This window comes from Glandiceps talaboti, chromosome 8 (genome assembly GCF_964340395.1).
Source record: "Glandiceps talaboti chromosome 8, keGlaTala1.1, whole genome shotgun sequence".
Classification (NCBI taxonomy): domain Eukaryota; kingdom Metazoa; phylum Hemichordata; class Enteropneusta; family Spengelidae; genus Glandiceps; species Glandiceps talaboti.
The window spans coordinates 20,177,827-20,198,973 of record NC_135556.1 but is presented as its reverse complement, the minus strand read 5'-3'; the positions used below and the strand labels follow the sequence as shown (position 1 = coordinate 20,198,973).

General features: G+C 35.9%; 1 pseudogene; it reads right to left on the bottom strand.

Annotated features, from left to right (window-relative positions):
* Nucleotides 1-16,426: 16,426 nt before the first annotated feature.
* On the bottom strand, nt 16,427-19,535 carry LOC144439319 (ADP-dependent glucokinase-like; annotated as a pseudogene).
* Nucleotides 19,536-21,147: the final 1,612 nt, after the last annotated feature.

The following is a 21,147-nucleotide window of genomic DNA, read 5'->3' as shown; positions in this document are numbered from 1 at the left end:
GAAATGTGATCAAATGTTTACGGAGTGCAAAGTTACAAACATTTGCATAATAACGTGTGACATTCACACGTGATTTACGTGACTTATGTGAAATTAACTGTTTGAATGTCGTCTCATGTGGCAGTGGTGGGTGGTAATGGATTGTATTTATCACTGTGCGATGATGGCCTTTCTGCGCCAAATACTATATATCATGACACGTTTGCAGATTGCATCTAATCGATTCAATACATCGACACCTCACATGTGTATATAGGTCGCTTGGCATATCAAAATCATCGGGACGCGTAGTATTTCCTTTCCTACATGATATATTGTTGTTTTCTTTTTCTTCAGGCTAAATATAATAAAGTTTTGAATTGACTACATTTCACCTACCATTATGGAAAAAACATAATATATTGATACATTTGTAGCACCAGGATTCGTGTGATATTTTCCTAATAGGAAAACAACAATCTAAAGCAATAATACGTGTGCCTGGTGATCAAAATACAGCAATGAAATAAAAGAAAACCACAACGTCGGTACAAGGAGTATCTGCGACATATCTCCTTTGATTTCCTATCATTGACACATTTGAAAATGAACAGAATTAAAACGTGAGTAGGTAGGAAATATATAATGTCAAAGATTTGATTCATGATGTAATGATTGACAGGTGACGTGACACATGTAGGTGATGACAATTACAATCGTATACGTCTCGTCAACATTGAACGGTTTTGATACTCCAGTAGGCCTTTCCAAAATTTGCCATGGTGGCGCTCTAATTATTGTCTGTATGTACCTTGGCCATGGTATAGGTTACTTTGTTAAGAGGATGAAATGAAAGTCGAAAACACCTTCCACTATAAAACTACAAATCACACATGCGCAGTTGATCTGTGTAATTTTGGTTACTTTGATCGAGATGGAATAGTGACGTGCAGATCATAGAAGATTACAAGATATGAGTTATCTTCGTATATTGATAGTCGTTCTCCTTAAAAAGAATAATAAAATTGAAAATATTAGTGACTGCATCGTAATGCTGATAATAAAAGCTAATTACTCCGTGTATGTAAAAAATGAAATGAGGCATATCGAGGAATGTGAACTTCAACGTAATTAGTCTAAAAACGTGAAGTAACAAGAGAAATATAGGACAAATAAATCATATAATTGCCTCGAGAGGTAATAAAATATTCTTTAATCTCGAGTGCATAACACCCAAGTAAACTTTTAACACTTCTACAGTGTGTGTGTATGTATGTATATATGTGTGTGTGTATGTATGTATATAATTCGCTCTACTACCCGTATTGAGCACTTTATGTGGTTTTATCTACATCCAGTCAATTATATATATATATATATATATATATATATATATATATATATATATATGAGCTCAGTCATATATATATATATATATATGAAATGAGGCGAACTATATATATATATATATATATATATATATATATATATATATATATATATATATATATATATATATATATATATATATATATGAAATGAGGCGAACTATATATATACATATATATGACTGAGCTCACTGGATCAGACATCACAACGTAATGACACATTACATACAGTCAAATAACCTCTGGCAAGGATAGTCTTAACCATCAATTCACTTGAGTGGAAAACGCATACCCAACACTATGTACATGCTAATAAGGGTAATTCCGTCGGATAAGAAGAATTATGTATCCAACACTTGGAATTGGAGCGAATACTTTTACAATATAATTGCAAAGGTGTACACAGGAATGGATTAAGGAATGTTTTATGTTATTGACCTGGCTTACAGATAGTAAAACTGAAACTGGCCAACGTTCAATTAATTTGTGGATTGATTCCCACTAGTAGACTGAAAGATTCGACGCTGTTGGCGCGCTTGTTAACCGTAACGAGTGATTAAAGGGTAGTGTACATAACGATGAATCTGTCGTCTACAAACCAACAATGCATTGAACAGTCACGTGACTGAATGGATGAATGCCTAATACTTTTTACGATCACAGAGAGATCCGAATAATTAACTAATCAAGTATGATCCTGAGATGACGTCACTGAGCTGTTTCATCACTACAAGGGTTTCAATAATACGAATAACGTTCATGTCATTACAGTTTAAACCAAAGTCGAGAAATGACACAACAAACATTTCTAAATGAATATGAAGTTTAAGTTGTTGTTTTTTTGTATTGAAGATGCTAATTTGCATTTTACAACTCTAGAAGCCACAAATGCGAGGATGATTTAAGTGAGCATCGTAAAATAACGTGGTTGATGGTTGATGACGACGATGATGATGATGATGATGATGATGATGATGGTAGCTATCATGATTTGATTTATTACTGTACTTTTATGGCCTTTCTAGTTAAAATACTGAAATACTAGTTAAAATCCAAAAATACTATCTGTGATTGCACCGTAATCACTAACGTCAGTGCAGAGCAATAAAACAGTCGGATACAAATCTCAGATATAGGCCCCCCAGAATTAATATGAGCCCCGGATGTTCAAACGGAATGGATATCACCGCTACAAGGAATGTTCTACAGCATTGGATAATATGATTTATGCATAATAAAAACAGTATTGACTGAAACAGAACTATAAAACACAATTATAAATTCCCAACGATTTTTACGATTGTAATTAAAGTGATACAGGAGCAGTTTGAGGTATGTAACCGCTGTAGATAATATTAGGAACTCAGCACTCGTCGACTTGTTAGGATTTGAATTCAACACAAAAACAGCTGTTCATGGTATAGACGATTAACACGAAATCAGAAAGAAGTGAGATTAGTTGTACATGTGTAGAGGAGAATATATAATTGTATTGTATTGTATTGCGACTGATCAAGGCATGTATACATGTTTGAAAACGTTCGCACAGGTACATGCATGTTATTGCTGCATATGTACACACTCTAGTCTAATCGCAATATTTTGAATATAACATCCATTAGAAAACAGCAAAACAATAAAAAAAAATTAGCCTGTTTTTCCTCTTTTGAACTATCACTTGCTGGTAGAGCTGTCTTGTTCAATTCATCTCTCATATCCGAGTCGTCCAAGCATACACTTTATACAGACAAACAAATGAAAAAATACTCAGCGTACCGCGAGACGATGTCAATCTCTCGAGGCACCGTAACAATTGTCAGTTCTAATAGGAATAACGATCAACCAATCCTAGAACTGACACCGAAGTAGAACAAAGTTATGTCACGCAAGAGGCTCTTAAAGTCAGTAGTGTTAAACCCAATACTTACAGCTGTATGAATGTATTGATCAAGGATTTATCTATGGAAATGGGAATGGGAATGGGAATGGAAATGGGAATGGAAATGGAAAAGGGAAATGGAAATACGCCTTGTACATCACCGTAGATGTAGAATGTGTACTTTGTACATAAAATACAACCAGCGAAATAACACTAGTGCATTTGCTTAAATGAAGTGTGCCAAGTTTATTTTTGTTGAGATATTCAAGAGACTCATCGTCGTAAACCACAGCCTGTTTTACGGCACCGTTCTTAACGCGCCGTCCCACTGTCTTTATTTCGAAGTGTAGCGGAAGAAGTAACAGCTTTGGTTTGTGAGATTGAAGAGACTTTGTAGTATATTATTTCATTACGTAAATAAGTACTAATAGATAATGCTATGTAACTTTATCAGTTGAGTGCCTTGTATCATATTGTTTTATTGTAACTTACATTTGTTATTGTACATTGGGTCGGTGGTCATCAAGTCCTGAATACACAGACCACCGTAGTAGTAGTTGCAATAAATAAAGTCAGATAGAAAATAGCACACTGAATGTTGATAGTCTATAGAATCCTATAGTCTGTACTAAACTAAGAATGATAACATACCTGAACCTAGATTTATGGATGTTTGAAAAACTATAAAGTGTTTCCATTCTTTTCATTTCTTTTTGAAATAACATGGAAAACTACAAAGCTACCCTAAGATGCTGCAATATAACCAAAAAAACCAAACCAACACACTCACACAAGCACACATACATACATACATACATACATACATACATACATACATACATACATACATACATACATACATACATACATACATACAGAGCATTATCGCCAAATCATGATGTCGATGATCTTCCCAACATTATGGAATTGTATTAATTTCGTCTTTGATACCATCACATCATGTCATTTTTACGCCAATAGCATTAACTATTGGTAAAATAATTACACTCGTCTTTGTCACCTGTAAATGTAAGCAAACCTTCAGACGATGTCCCGAGAAATCAACACGAAGTATAAAGACAGTTAAGGTAAACAAAGGTGACTCTTGGGTGTCGTGTACTTTGTCATAAATTTGATCAGTAATCCCAAAGGTAACATTTATTTTAGCCTCACTTTGCTATTCCTCATTTTAATGGATATGCACAGGAATATCAATGTCGTTGTTTTCCCTCGATCGTGATATAGTTCTCGTTCGCTAGTCTGAGTGATTTGTCTGTTCATTGCGAAAACCTCGAGATCTAAAGTGTGTTCGACTACTATTACCGTAAAAGGGTCTGGGAGTTTTACTACGAGATAACGTCCTTGATATGCTTTACTTTGATCTTATACTTTTGCTTTGTGCCTTTGCAAACAGTACTGGTAACACGGGCAACCAACGTATCTAGCTAATTACACTGGTAAAGTCTTCCCGATACCTTAATTTTCACACAATTTCACACCAGGGATTTCACTGTGAAATCAAGACACCACCCTTCTAATCTTGGCCTCACCGTCGACTTTCTTATGTTGTCACAAGCCTGTCGTGTAACCTAGGCAACGTCAAATCACAGAGTATATTCATAGGCTTCAATATACTTTAATATATTGTGTGTGTCTACTGCTGTTTACGGTTCACTTTTCGGGTTTGCAGTCATTTTTCTATTAATATATAACCTAATCTTTATTTCTATCTCAAACATACAACTGATCCAATATCTTCCCTTCCTGAATCCCAGGATTAATTTGACAAGCCCTAGGGCTTTAACATGTATATATGTATACTGTAGAGAAACGAACTGGATAATTATACGTGTAACCACAATTATGCATGGAAGTGTGGAAGAAAGCGGGGACCCGCGGGCAAACTGGAGCCATGGCAACAGGAAGTGCACTAACCAGAGCATGGTAGAGTATTTGTAGAGGATCGGGATGAGTGGAGAAAAGTGGTGGAGTCATTTGAGTCATCAAAGTGCATGGACAGTCTGTGGTGGATGGGGGGATTACGTCTAACTGTAGGACCACCTATTAAACCTGCCCTACAGAGAAATGTCATCTTGAAACCCAATATTGCGCATGTTCACATTTCAATCTCGTAATTGTTTCTAGCACTTGAACACACACTGCACTGACTTTGAAAACGTTACCAAATCGTGATGTGAAAATAAAAAACTCGGTCTTATTGATAAAAATGTGACAAACGTTTAATAATATATCATCAGAAAATTGAAATATAACTAAAGTTACAGTGTGAAAATATCAATTTACCTATCAAATAAAACTCCACAACTCTGATAACAAGTAATCCAATGTGCCTATGTCATAATACCCGATCTTTGTGTCTAATATTAAATAAATAACTTAAAGTGACATGACCTGAGTTCACTCTGAAGAATACATTTACTGACTGGTGAGGCGCGGTTTAAGGATATCTTGAAAATAAATCCTCGCTCAGAGTTCTTTCCCGAATGAACATCACGAATTAGATAACCAGACACGTTTTGACAACAACAAAAATCAAAATGTCAAGTTATATTGTATATCCACTTAGTTTGGTGCTTCTTACATCACGGTGTTACTTAGTCTCAGATTACAGTTAACACTCACGATTGGATTGCGCTGTTATTGCCATATAACGAAAGGCTATCACTGACAGAACTTTATAAATTGCTGTCATGCCTGATAACCGATGAAGAAACAAATGTTATACCTGTAAATGTAGATACTAAAAGGGTCATACACTTCTGACCTGGGTCACATATACATGAACACCACTCAATTGCAATATCAAATGTCTATTACGTTTCTGGGAAACAAAGTAATGTATTTGACAAGGTCTGCAATCGTATCAGCTAATATTATCTGGTTGTCATTTCATTAATTCATGAAAACTTAAAACAGGAGTAATAATTCAACAGTTAGATATACGATATGGTATATGATGAATTAATCAACTAAATCTGAAAAATGAAAAACATATGTGCATCATGTATATGCCATAAAGGTTCCATATGTGTATCTCGCGGTGATAATTTAATTATTTCCACATTTTAAAAAATGACGTCTCTGTAAAAATGTACGTATAAATGTAATAATATGAGCGAAAATTAATGACTACATTCAATTTGATAAGATAAGATCACAAGTTTTTAACTTCAAAATGGCTGAATTGGTTTAAAAAATGAAGACAAAATTTATCTCATGTCTTCACCTATTAAGTATAATCTACGGTAGCTAATAAGATGTTGACTCTTTCCACTTGAATCATGGTGTGGGACATTCTCGCAAACCACAGCACGTATTTCAAAGCAACCTCTTGGCGGTGCGTTTTAGACGGTGCCGTAAAAGAGGCTGTGGTTTACGACGATGGGGTTTGGAGCGTAGGTGATCAATTTATGAACATTCAAAGTTTCAATAATAATTGGCCGCTTCCTTTTTGATCTGATAGTGGTTTCACTTGAATGTGACAAGACTTACTGGTTGAGAAGTGAACAATTTAATATATTAAAGTCCACACTCCATGTTACAAATTGTACCCTTGCAGATCTTTTAGGCAGTCCGATTCAACAGCACTTTTCACCATCTGAAGATAATGGCTGGATCTAGACTGATGACATTCAAATGTAGGAGTTGGCCAACCTATTGTAAAGGGGAAGGCCACTTTGTAAATTCCCATTGAAAACTTGGATGCTATATGACATCAAATGTATTGGTTTCACTTATCAGTACAGAGTAGCCATCGATCCAAACTTAGGCGGAAATGACGCATGAGACTTGCTAGGCAACTTCCGTTAAACGTATTACAAAATCTGTACAATAGAATCAGTCCACAGTATGTTTAACTGAAGTAGTGAATTGATAAGTATCATACCCCTTATCTCTAAAACTACCCATATCACGTTGATCTATTAATTTGTTTCTGATTGTTATTTAGATTCAATACAAATGATCCGATCGTCAAATTCGGTATAAGTTATTGATTCTTTGTCAACATGTTTAATCCCCCAAATTTTTCGCAGGTGAATATGATATTTGGACACGTGGAGGCGATGTTCCCAAGGGTGCCTAAAATTATAAATTATGGAGTGTAAGAATCTCTAGTAAGTAAAAAAACCCTAACAACCCATAGCAACAACTTAACTAAGAGGTTTTCACCAAAACGAGAATGACTATAGGAAATTACTAGCAACTATGGAAATGGTTACTGCAACAACAACTTACTTAATCGTCCTTCTTACTACTTATCTATATTGCTAAAGTCAGTTGTTCTATAATAGCATTGGCGCCAATTTCTTGAAGTGTGTAGTCCTTATATCCACATGATGTGAAATAAATATGCAACACTCGTACACGTTCTGCATTAGCGAACAGAACTGGATGTGGACAATGTACATGTATACGAACAAAGGTCCACGTGTCTATCAGATTATTTATATCGCATTATACTATAACATGACAGTGTTTGTGTGTTATGTTACTGAGAACGTGAGACGAATTATCCAACTCAGATGAAACAGCATTGTAATTAGTCCGAGGACGTGAAAGTAGCTCAAGCATTTTTGTGACTGGTTAAATAAGGCCAAGAAGAAATTACACTGGAAGGTCAAAACTTTCGATGTGCGACACACACGCGCGCGCGCGCACGCACACACACGCACACACACACACACACACACACACACACACACACACACACGCACCCTCACATTATGCATGCATACATACATACATACATACATACATACATACATACATACATACATACATACATACATACATACATACATACATACATACATACATACATACATACATACATACATACATACATACGCGCACGCACACACACACATTAACTACATATTTCTAGCTCAAGAAATGGGATTCCAACCACAGGGGACCCATGAACCGTGTGACAAACAAAACAAAACAAACAAACAAACAAACAAACAAATAAATAACTAAACTATCAAATAAATGACAAATGAACAAGCAAACGAACGACAACTATAGGGACAAATAAAATAATTAAATAAACCAGCAAATAAACAGATCCTCATGGGGTTATACTAAATATGTTTTTTTTCTAGACCAATAGTGATGGGCATGCTGTTACTGTTTATACCAGTAACCACAGGGGCAGCGAGCATGTCAGTGATTGATCGATCGATCTATCGGTTGATTTATTGATTGATTGATTGATTTATCATTTCAGTGGTTGAATGATTGATCGATTGAATGATCAATTTTTGTGGTGCAATATAACTTATTTTGTGTGTGATATTGATCAATTCACTCATTGATTTTTAAAATTATTTCTTTTTCTTTCCATGGTTACTTTGCTCTCAGCTATATCTCAGACGACTAGCAGTCTGAAGCTGTATGTAATTCTATCTTTTCTTTATTGACTAAATAAAGACGCATTGTCCATTCTTCCCCCCTCATCTAAATTAAAACATTCATAATCTATTAATTGGCGAGATATCACTTGCATGAACAGACAAACATTCGATCATGCATAAACTAGTAACTTTCTTACTAGTTTATGCATGATCGAATGTTAGTCCAGTGTGATAATCTCCCAGCAGATGAGAGATAAAGCAAACTGTTAATGTAAGTGATATCTCGCCAATTATAAGATTAGGAATGTTTTAATTTAGATGAGAGGGGAAGAATGGACAAGGCCTCTTTATTTAGTCAATAAAAAAAGATAGAATTACATACAGCTTCAGACTGCTAGTCGTCTGAGATACAGCTGAGAGCAAAGTAACCAGGGAAAGAAAAAGAAATAGTTTTAAAACTCAATGAGTGAATTGATCAATAAATAAGTTATATTGCACCACAAAAGTTGATCATTCAATCGATCAATCATTCAACCAAATGATAAATCAATAAATCAATGAATCAACCGATAGATCGATCGATCAATCGATCAATCAGTTACATGCTCGCTGCCCCCTGTGCAGTAACGAAATACAGAGCCCGCACATTGTAAATCGTTCTCTGACTCAACACAATATTCAAGTTGTAAATTTATCCAGTGAGTGATTATATAACTAAGATAAAATCTACAACTAATTGATTCCAGTACTTTCATTGATCGAAATACACCCCTGTTGCCTGGTTATACCACTATTCCTGGTTTGTCTGAACTGATAAACCTGCTATGTGTTGTATTTAATAAATTTATGATGGTTTGTCTTTAAGAGAAGTCCTGCATTACATGTATCTACCTGCTAGTATTTTATTTACCAAGGATAGAATAAAAACGCGAGACATATATTCCACTAACGAACTGAAATTTAGGATTGAACAGATGTGGCACATTTCCTTCATTAATTGTTACAATCTCGTTCTCGCTAGTCAGATTAATTTTCATCTTCTCTTTAAAAAAATGTTATTCTACAGTTACCGCAAAGAGGAGTGGGGTTTTTACGACTATGCTGATAGCGAATATGAAAGCCAAATAAACTGAGACGCTACTTTAACAAGCTTAAGTGTTTTATATGTAGTAATTACTAGTATTTCATTTATTGAAGGGGATACACTCACTTTGAGTGTATTTTGTTATGTTACGGCGATATATTTAGGTTTTTATCTAAAAGTAGGAATATGAAGGTTTTTATGAATACATGATAGCAAATCTTTACAACGTATTTCACCCAGGCTAATTTCACATATCCAACTTAATGTATACGTAGATGCATCAAATTACTGAAATTCATCACTCAGATTACACTCTACGCTAGAGGAAATGAAATAGCACTTTGCAGGGCACCATTGGTAATAAGACTTCCACGACTGTACATACGCTATTAACTATACGACTGTACATACGCTATTAACTATGAAACGGAGTGGCCATGACAGCTTTCAGTTTGTTACAGCAAATGTATACTATAGAATTCCAATCTGATGTGGTGAATACAGTTCGATTCCTTTGTTTACTTCTATTTCCTCGTCTATTGTCATTTGATTTCGACTTTGCTATTCGGCGAGTGAGTGGAATGACTTGAAGACGCTCACTCCCGGAACAACAAAATCGACATTGAACACACGAAGGAAATAAAGATATTGAGCCGTATTCACCACATCAGGTTTTAATCATATTGATCGAATACTCGCTGTCCTGTTTCTTACAGAAGGAAGAAAGACCTGTCATTTCCCTGGGATATCGATCTCAGATTAAAAATTATATTTACTGAAAGTTACCATGGCGATTTATTGTGAACCTGAAATTTTTGAAGTTTAATACATATTATAAACGTTTGTACTTGCAACTACTTGCCATGATTTCCCATTTAAACTTTAATTGTTCAAATCAAATATGTCATTACGAAGTAATAGAGAACCCATAGTTGTATAAATTAACATAATTAATGCAAGGTATCACAAATATCGGTGAAATCGTAGAATTTTAAAACCCAATGAGTATTTTCCAAACTACATATACCAACAGCTTTGCAATGACGTCATGATGTTGAAAACATGGTTTGAACTGGTAATTTTATGACTGAAATACCAAGAATAGTGACCTGTTTAAAAGGAGCGAATTCGAAGGCCGTGCAAGATGTCGTTATGTTAATATCAAGGAACTGTGGTACTATGTGTGAAGGTATAAATCGTAACGATACTGTATAGGAATTAGACAATGAGAAAATATAATCCAACTTCAAAAATAATGCTGCCCCCTCCCCCACCCTCCCACCCCTATTTAAAAATGCCCGGTCCCTTACAACTTACAGCCTACATTTTTCACTTATCTTACCAACGCCAATCAGAGTTGCAAGAGCCACGAGTACAATATATTGTTAAGCTGAGTAATTGCTATAATGATGAAGTATACTACTATTGGATATTGCATTTACAAAACTGTCAGCTGAATCTGAGGTGATGCCTCTTGACAATACAGAAAGATAAATTATGACATGACATGACATGACATAGGAAAGTTGTTACTTTATGCATCCCCATTCTTAGGATGTTTGTGCACATCGTTCAACAAGATGCGGTTGCTCCTGGACTGTGGTGCATAAGCGTGAGTGGGAGAGTTCTTGTCTTGTTTTACTCCTAAAGCCTCCTTCAGCGCCCTGCGATACCTTGCACTCACGAAATTGTAAATAAATGGGTTAGCCACAGAGTTGGCGTTGACGAAGTAGTCGCCAATTTGATGTAGGCAGTCGTTCCATTCCGGTAGAGTGATTATACCGACGTATTCAGCTAAGAATTCAACAGTTTCTGTAAATATATATGGAAGGAGACACACACATGAAACGACGGCTGTGATTATACATATCGCTGTTACTTTGTCATCATTTGCAGAGTTTGTCGCTCGAAGTGAGATAGTAGTTTTTCTTTGTGACTTCATATGATGTGCCAACAAAGAATAGAACACTATCATGACAATGCAGACGAAAATGAAATTGAAAATTGTAAGATAACGACTGAAGAATTCCATAACCGTTCCAGTGAGAGACAAACAAGCATAACCTAGGTGTAAAACACACATAACAGCCGAAAACCCCCAAATAAATGCAATGGTTAGTCCTGCATTCCGCTTCCTTTTCACCAATCTTGCCGTGTAAGATAAAGGTCTGCAAATCGCCAGATATCTCTCCAGGCTCAACAACATTAGCGAGTGAAGGGATACCATATATCCCAGTACAAACACAACTGCAGATCGACACCTTACGGATTTGACGTATATTAAAACACAGTCGTTAGGTTTCATCAACATACAGATTGCTTCAGAAGTCGTTCGGCTGAGGACTAGCAGATCTCCCAGGGCTAAACTAACAAGAATGGCGTTTGTGACAGTTCGCATAGATCTCACTCGAATCACAACAAAGATTACGAGGAAGTTGACAGAAATACCAACGCTACAGAGAATTAATAGAATAGTATTATCAGGAACCGTGTCAATCCATTCACAGGATTGGTGGGTTTGATTAGAGCCATCTACGACTTCTTGTACCGAATCGTTGAGTTTGAATCTTTCGTACATCTTTGTTTCAACAAATGTCAGATGAATGTTCTTTACAGCGAAGTTATGGTAGCACTACGACGGATTACGATTTCAAGTTGTCATCCTCAGTTGGTCACGTGGACATGAATTACATCACGTGTGAAAACGACACTAATGATATCCCACAGGGATGTCTCATCAGCCACAAACAGATGATGTAATTAAAATACTATTAATTTCAGAGATAAATTGTTGAGATGTTATAAGTATGTACAATTCACATGCGATGATTTCTCCTGAGACCTGTCAATTGTTCCACCAGGACAACATATTACGACTGCACTATAAAGTCGCAGGCTACCGATTTGAATATTTACATTAGTCGGGCGACGCAGATATCTCTTTAAAACGAAAGCCCTCAATAAAATGTTAAAAGTACCTTTTTATACAAATCGGATGTAATATCAAATGAGAACTTTAGTTTTATTTTTCGAAACGGTTTTTTATTCTCACCCAGTTTAACTTTACAGTCGAGTTTTTGTCCTGTTATTGTTGTTGTTGCCGTTTGTATTCATAATGTTGTTTTATCTACAGCGTGTCACAGTCACGCGATGAAAGTAGAAATCCCTCGAGTGTCTACACCTCGCTCTTTAGGAAGAATTAAACACCGCACACTTTTTTAATGGTCAACTGTGATGGCGCTATGACACCTGCATGTGTTCCAGGAACTTCCAGTGGTGTCTAAAAAACAGTAAGCGCTACAGCAGGTAGGCTGTATTCATAGAAATAAAAAAGACTTGAGTATTTATAGTAACCAATATAATATGTCCTTATTTTTGATAGTCGGACATTTCAATAATTGTTATGATTTTTAAAATGCTATGGGTAGGTGGCCATTCCAATTGATTTTTCTAGATTCCTGAAACATTACTCCAACAGAAAGAAGTTCGCGAGACTGGCGATCAACTGTGAAATTCGCAATTCTGTACCTCTTGAATAAAATGCCTGCCTACATATAAATATTTATGTGTACGAGAATTTATTGGCTAATGACGATTTATTAGAATCAATTTTCCATACGTATTTCCGTCGTTAATATAGCTATAAACGTATATTATGTAGATTAAAGTTGAAATTACAAACATGACACCAATCTACCAGTCGTTAGTGACAAATCCATGTCAATGTATTAAACAATGATGTAAAAGCGTTTGATGTTGTAAAATTCCGACCTACGTACCATATTTTCTGAAGTCATGTCATCAGAAACAAATATTTTTAAAAAAACAGTACTGAGTTGGGCTATTCAAAAAGACAAAGTTAAATACCGAATACTGTAGCGATGCTCCAAGTCACCCTCTTTGTTCGACAGTCGACAGATTTATCCTGAAGTTGTTCTTATTATTAGGTATTCAAGTTGGATGACCATTACACCACACGCTAATACATGAGAGTTTGATAGAGTGTGAAAAGGAACGTGTCGTCGACACGTCTTGTCCGCGTGTCGACTGCAGAAAATAAAGCCTTTGAACAGTCCATTCAGAACACATGGACACGTATTATTGACGCTTTAATTCCTATGGGAAAATATCGCACGAATCTTGGTACTACAAATGTATCAATATTCACTCTATGCGTATACAGTATGACAACTTTCCATACAGGTAGTAGAAATATATTAAAGTCAAGACTGTTATATTTAGCCTGTAGACAAGGAAAACAACATTCTAAGAAATACTACACGCCCTTATGACTCAGATTTACAGTGTTGATTGCTGGTGTCCTTATGATGTGCAAGAAATCCTGTGAGTAATTCGAACTTCAACAGTGCATTACTTCGCTCGATTGCAGAAATATTTTCATGGAGTTGCCCCACCCTATTCTGTATTGACTAGCTTGGTATGACATTTTTTGACTGGAATCCGGGTTGGACGGGGTTCAAATATGCTGACTGTGCAATCATGCAGTGTACATCACTTTATTTCATTTACATACAGTCAAAAACAAGGTACCTACTGGTGAAAGTCAACCTTTTATCTAAAACAGGATCAAAATTAAAACATTCGCAACTCCTTTCTACAAATAACAACCAATAAACAACGGTATGATAGTAGAAACTGGATGAAAAATCCCGAATTAAACATCTCTCAAAACTTCAGAACGATGTCGATAATTTCACTGAATGAACTTACGCGACATTTCAAAATATTACTGTAAATTATCTCCGACCGTGATGAAAATGATCCTGATAATTTTTGAAATGAGAATAATTTTCATTTTTAACACAGAGTAAATACTGAAATAACCTTTAGAATTTACAGAAATTGTGTGTTGTAAACGTTTTTCTGTTTGGGTGGCGGAGAAGTAATTTCGTAACAAATTAAAGTTGGAGTCTTCAACAAATAAATGATACTGACTTCGACCTTCAATGTTACCATGGTACTATAGAGAGATTTTACTCTCTTTAGATCGCTTCATTTCGTTAATTTAATACTTTAGTTTTGGCCACCAAGATCCTCGAACTGAATGAAATAGCTAGTACCCTAGCCTGCATACATTATCCTGGACCAGCCTAAAATTACGAATTTGGCACGAAACTCGGTTTCCAAAGTGTCTTCCTTCATTTTTACTATGGTTCAAAATTTCATGACAGCTCAAAATGTGACCATTCACTTGTCAGTCTATCTTTAATGAGTCATAAACTGACCTATACTACACGAGATAATTAAATAGAAATGCTACTTCACGGAGTGCAAAACATTAATCATGGGCAGCTGAGACTTATTGTAAAAATATGCAATACCCCAGGCCAGTGTTTAATTAGTGTCACTCTCGGTTAAAGCTGACTGTAGGTAGTGACACGTCAGGTTACTTTAAGATTGCGTTATCAATCATGTCATTAGGACTAATTACCAGCCTGTCAAATGGATTTAATTAGATTGTCTAAAGTGATATAAGTGAAAGGTAAGTACGGACAGGAGAGAAAAGAATTAAATAGTTCCAGAAATATTCATCTATTTCTTGAACGAGCCACAGTACATGTGTAAAAGAGTTGATGAGGGATACCTTTGCTAATGGTGATTTTGTTTTCTCAGGAAGTTGTGTCTTTCATTTTCAGATCGGAGGCAAACATTGTAAAGCAACACAGTGAAGAATTTGTTCATAATTTACATCGGTATAAATATGCATTTTAAAATTAGTATATTTAGTAAACAAAGTTAATGATGTAATGGAAAAACAAACAGAGGGGAAACGACAGCGATATAGGGAGACATAGATAGTAGAGACAGACAGACAGACAGACAGACAGACAGACAGACAGACAGACAGACAGACAAGCAGACAGACAGACAGACAGACAGACAGACAGACAGACAGACAGACAGACAGACAGACATATATATATATATATATATATATATATATATATATATATATATATATATATACAGACAAGACAGGAAGCCAGGTTGTCCTTTATAATGTATTTCTCAAGTGATGTTCCAATGACTCTGTTAAAAGTGTAATTCTTTTTCCCCCGTACGTTTCCCTAGATCCATCATTTGTATCATGTGGGAAATAATTCCTAACATATTCCATCATGCCATTCACTAAAGTTATAAACAACAGCGTGTACAATGAATACTGAATACAAATATAATCACTATAAAACCAACTTTTGAATCAAATATATAATACATTGAAAGTTTACACTTGTTTACATTGTTAACGTTTACACGACTGGGTGAGCATTTCAAATGCATACATCTATCATCTTATCATATGCAATGAATGGCATGGTGTTGAAATTTGACCTTGTAGTTCAAGGTCACTTAAAAGTTACATATTCCTGCCAGAAAGTTAAACCTAGAAAAACAGGTGGATAATCTAGAAACGCTTGGTTGTTCTTTTTTCACAAACTGTGAATGTACTACCGCGTGGATGTAGCAATGATGTGTAGTACTCAGTATATTTGTCGTATATCCATAAGCATGTTTACACTCTGTTGGGTTTTCTTTTGTAAGGAACTTTTATTTGAGTAAAGAAATATTTTTGAGTAAAATATACATTCCTCTTACTTGTTAAAGTTGTTTGATACAGGGGTTAATGAATGTATTATGACTCAACAAGATCGGCATCTTCATCCTGTATCACCATGCCAAGTATTCGACGCTCTCATTAGATTTGCAAAGCAAGGCCAGCTGATGATACATTGTCCCCACCCCAGCTGTTTGGATTACGTCCGTACAGACAAGTACAGGAGAAATACAAATTGTATAGCTTTCTTCATCCCAACACGACACTGGTCTCTCTGGTTTGAAGTGTATCACGTTGCTTCCTTCCCTGTGTGATGTAGGGAAAATGTCATCTATAATTACCTTAGCCTTTGATGTGTTAATGGATGACGACTGACAAACATGTCTAAAAGCTGTCAGAGATGCTTTCGCCACTGCAGCCATAGTGTTTTTCCATCCTGAATTCTTTTCAGTGAGAATGGCTTGGAATGCTAGAGTGTGCGTGTGGATTCTTGTCAGTGACCTTCGACCCGTCGTGACGTTTTTCGTCTTATGACGTAGTGTATGATAGACCATCCTCATTTGGTCAAGTACCATTTGTACACTTGGATATGGATCGGATGATACTGAAGTGATATTTCCGTATTTCAATAACGTGTGTAACTTATTAAGTTCCTGCTCATTCATACCAAGTGAGTCTGAGTATGGGAAAATGATGTCTACGAGCAACTTCAACAGGTTTTGTTCAGAATAAGATGACATCTCAAAATGAATTCTCGTCTTGTAAGGTACATTTCTTAGCATACCTTCAAGAATCATGATTCTCTCAGTCTTTTTGGCTATAAAAAGAAAAAAGTAACAATTTTGTTCGATGAAAACGATGCACTCTTATTCCAGGGCGTGTCACTGTGATGTTTGCTTGACAGTTTATTTGTATGTATGTATGTATGTATGTATGCATGTATGTATGTATGCATGCATGCATGCATGCATGTATGTAGTATGTATGTATGTATGTATGTATGTATGTATGTATGTATGCATGCATGCATGCATGCATGCATGCATGTAGTATGTATGTATGTATGTATGTATGTATGTATGTATGTATGTATGTATGTGTGTGTGCGTGCGTGCGTGCGTATGTATGCATGCATGCATGCATGCATGCATGTATGTATGTGTGTGTGTGTGTGCGTGCGTGCGTGCGTGCGTATGTATGCATGCATGCATGCGTGTGTGTGCGTGCGTGCGTGCGTGCGTGCGCATGCATGCGTGCATGCGTGCGTGCGTGCGTGCGTGCGTGCATGTATGTATGTATGTATGTATGTATGTATGTATGTATGTATGGATGGATGGATGGATGGATGGATGGATGGATGGATGGATGGATGGATGGATGGATGTATGTATGTATGAACGAGCATTAATGCGTAAGTGTAGAATTCTATATGAGTTCAGTAGCAGACACTCTCTAAAGAAAACCAAACAAATATATATTTTCTTTTCAATACTTAATCCAGATGTTCCTAATAGAACTCTTAACTTGAAATATTGCAGAAAACACACTAAGTTTATTACGGCATGGTATATTCGTAAGAAGAAGAAAAAAACATTCAGAAACTTGAAATGTGAACTATCACTGTACGTGTATGATAAATGTGCTTACCTGATGGAATACCATCCACTCTTCCCAATCCACAAATAATTACTAGATGTGGTTGAAACCTTGGTAACTCTTCCTGAAATATTTCTAACGAATGAAATATTCGATGAGCTTGATTACTATGAACCCTTACCCTGCAGTAAGAAAAATCATCACGTCATCAGTGAATATATATATTCAAGGCTGCGTCACCGAGATGTCATAATATGTAAAATATCATAATTTGTATGAGCACATCAGTCATATTGTATGTATCGAGTAATATATTAACTGATTCTGAAGTAGACTATTACACCATCCCATCCCATTCTCAGACAATGCAATGTGACTTCATTACAGTTATAGGAGGAATTCATATTAATCCATGAGGAATTTTAGTTTTTTTACACCCATATTCTTACCTGTTAGCCCTTGGTGCAGTATATCTTCCCCATTGTTGTCCCGAATTATATTCAAAGAGCAGATGAACATCGTCATCCGAATGTGACAAATTATGACCAACGACTGCAAAGAAAATAAAACTATTATAATGATAACAGTATGTGTTTACCATGTAATGGTGTTGGCTAGATCTGTGCACTAGACAGTCCTCGTTTAATATTTTCTAAAAAGTTCGGATTTTCCACTAACAATATGCCAACAGCAGCCTATGATTCAAAACACACCTACGGTATATATACAATTTGCATTATGAAATAGTTCTTACCTCGCACTTCTTCCCTCAGTTGTTTTTTGAAATTCTCAGTCATAGAAGCTCCTAAAAGTACGTCACAGCCTTCCATGGCAAGTCTGTTGGCCATCACAACTGCGTTACCACCAATTTTCTGTTTTGAACTCGGTAACTTTTTTGATATGTTCACGAGTTTCAAATATTGGTTCATATCGGACATATAATGTCTACAGTTAGAAGGGAATAGGAGACGGTGTGTATGAACAATGAGGGCGGTATACAAGTACATTATGTACATGTTTCTATTGTTCGATTCAAGAAAAATACTTAGCATTGGCCTAAATAATATAGGGTTCGAACCCTCCCAGCACCGACTATTTTAAGGTTTTGTTCATCTAATAAGGACATTGGATTTGAGCTAATGACGTTTATTGTTATCATTACATCAGTAACCATGATAGGTTAAAGGTCACAATGTATGATAGAAGTGTAGAGTAAGTGGGCAAAGAATGACAAAACATCTTGACAAAACAGTCACTTGACCATATTTGTAAAAAAAAAAAAAAAAAAAAGTAACCAGTATGAATATTTCACATACCCGCTTGTAACTCCAAGCTGAAAGGAATGAGCAATAACCTTAAGGAAATCTGTCTGAGACTCAATAACAGTACTGACACACGTTGGGTCATCTGGAGCTTGAAGTCCTATTGCATCAAAGAATTCAGATGAATTAACCAAAACATCGTGGCACGCATCGAGACCAACCGCAACCCGTCTTTTAGGCGACACCCGAACTTCTTGTTCAATTTTCAGCAAAGCGTGTGAAACTTTCAAAATGTCACTCTTCGCTTCATCCCTTTTGATATAATTCTGGCATATGTACGCTGTTACTACTACGGTGAGAGGCACCAGAATAGAGCAAATGAATTTCAACATTATTTTGACGCGTACGTACGTATATCATCGGTGTACAATATAAGTGACATGACCTCAATTTGACATTGTTTTCAGGTCACAAGAAATCCAATCAATTAGCCAGTGAACTGGAAACCGACACAATGGGAGCATATTAGACTGTCGACAGTCGCTTGCGCCTTTTTTCCCTACGTTTTATCTAAACTTAAGTCGTTGCCGCGCTCCGATCTGGCGCAATACTACTATAATCGCATACTGATATCGAGGGCCGAAGGCCCGAGTCTAGGGGCATATATATAGATGGGTATTCTCCTTACAACATTAAATTTTCAAGGTTAGAGTACAAATGTACAATTGTGGGAGATGTTTTTTTTTCTTGCATTACTCATACGGACTGCATTCACACACAAAACGGTTAGGGGAGGTGGTATTTGAAAATTTGTGGGATATGTCAGGGTGGGGTGGGGTACCTAAAGATGCTGTGATTAAGGGGGGGGGGTTAAGTCACACTGTGGTGACAATTGTTCGTTGAGCATATTCATTTTCAATAAGGATGTGTTGGATAGAGTCGCGTCGTTTACTAATAACAAACGAGATTTACATTATGCAGTGTTAATACAATGTAAAATACTAAAAACAAGACACGTACTTTTTTTAGAGAAATCAAAACGTACTAATTTAAGACTGAGAAACCTAAATGTTAGTTTGACTATAAACACTTTCCAGTATGTACCTACTTCAATTACATGGGACTCAGCTATAAGGCCAATATGTCGGGTTCAATATCAGTGTCCAAATTTTGGGTTGGCAATGGTATAAAATAACTAAATTTATTCACAGAGAAGTACATTCCAAAAGCTATATTTTTTTACTTATTCTTTAACCAAAACAAAACTGAATGGATTTATTCAAATATGTGTAAACAGGAAAAAAATTGTTGGTAGATAACGTTAATATAATATATTGTAGACGTGTAAGAAAATATTTTAGATGTTAATGTAATAGTGTATCAGCTTGTAATGTAAGAGTTCCTGGGACTCACTGATACTTGGGCATGTTCATGTTAGTAGTAAAACATACCTTTGTAAAATAAGTAACTTTTTAAATGAAAAACACGCACAAGTTCAAGACCGTGATAACCACATTATGTTTCAAGTTCGCCATAGTAGTAAGAAGTGTCTACTAAGCATAACGTCGGAGATTTAGATATTTTAGTAATTCAAGCTGTTAAGTAAGAATTTGTAATAGAAATATCTCCTCATTACTTTAATGGAAATATTTGTCCAGGTCATTCGTTTGAAATGTATTTATGTTTGTCACTTTATTTCATTGTTTCCCCTACACTGCAAATAAAATTCATCAACCCATTACAGTGCGTAATCTATTTATGAGGGTTCACATTTGCCAAGATGTGTCGACTCTGAGGCAACTCTAATCTTAACCAGACATAACAAAACAAGTGTGAACAGAGATGGGTTAAGTTAGGCCAGGTGCAAGAAGCTAGTCTAGGACTGGCGTAGGTTTTAATTCGGCACAAAATTCCATGTGATTATCTCAGTAGTGTTTAGCTCTAAGGGCTAAAAGGGACAGTTTAAAGGGTCAAAGTTCAGGGTTAAATGATGAGAGGCTATCA